Below are 1254 nucleotides of genomic sequence, written 5' to 3'. Positions count from 1 at the left end.
TAGCAGGAAGCGTTCTAAGCAGCTGGGAGGCAAAGCAGGCAGACATTAGACTGAATAGTGTTTTCTGGATTGAGGAAGAAACAAAACAAAAAATTATTATTGAGTTGATTCCGACTCATGGAAGCCTGTTGTGTTACAAAGCAGTACTGAGCTCCGTGGAGTTTTCTGGGCTGTAATCTTTACAGCAGATTCAGGCCTTTCTTCCAAGTCGCCTCTGGTTGGACTCAAACCACCAACCTTTCGGTTGGAGTATCAACCATTTGTACCACCCAGAAGCCTGACTGGGCAACGCGTGATCCTTCCTTCAGAAATGAGGTGTGGGAAAGGTGAATTTGTTTCGTGTGGGAGGAGTTTGAAGCTGGACCAGTCAGATGTGGGAGGCGGAAGGGAAGAGAATATTCCCAGCAGGGGAAATTGTACAGGGAAAGATATGGAATCAGGAATGACAAGGGTTTACTGGGCTAAAATTACCTTGTAATCAGTTCTGTGCTCCAAGGCATGAACTGAGGATCAGCTAAGGAATTGGGAAGAAATCCCATATTCCTTTTAAACAAGGAATCTGCAACAGGTCACTGTAGTGTAGCTTTGCTATCTGTTTACTTGCAAAATGCTGCATTCACATCACCGTTTTCCCTGTAGCTTTGTTAGAAAATAAAGTCCTTATGTTCTAGTGAAGTATCCTGGAATATGTACAGATGAATGATGTCATGTGTAGAATGTACTTCATAATAATCCAGAGGCAGGGATGTGAGTGGGGTGGGGATGACACAAGATTGGCTACACGTTGGTCATAGTTGGCACAGTGCAAGTTCAGGAGGGTTCTTGCTCTGTTCTCTATGTTGTGGCATTTGTGTGTTACTCTAGATCTGTTGGAGTTTGAAGGCTTTTTGAGAGTTAAAGAGGCTTGGAGGACTCCACCTTGGCCCCTGTCATTTGTAATCCCTGTCTCCTTTTGACCTCATTGGGATCCATATTTCTGCTTGCACATTTGCGTGCTTGATCGGATGTTAAACAGACTTTTGAAGAGAGACCTTTAAAGGTGTGGACGTCCTGCTCTGACATGAACAGATGTGTCAGAATATACGGGAGACACTTTGTTTCCCTCTCCCTCCCTCTGCCTTTAGGAAAACTCCCAGCTTCTCTCTGTCCAAGCACACGTCTCTCACTATGACTGTGCTGCTGGTTCATGAACCTTTTCGGAAACCAAAATCAACTTTGGTTGATCAACTTTGTCAGAATTTTTTTTTTTTTTTT

Source organism: Orycteropus afer, unplaced genomic scaffold, assembly GCF_000298275.1.
Source record: "Orycteropus afer afer isolate SDZICR_OR568_19922 unplaced genomic scaffold, OryAfe1.0 scaffold00048, whole genome shotgun sequence".
NCBI classification, from domain to species: domain Eukaryota; kingdom Metazoa; phylum Chordata; class Mammalia; order Tubulidentata; family Orycteropodidae; genus Orycteropus; species Orycteropus afer.
Note: the sequence above shows the minus strand (reverse complement) of the source record.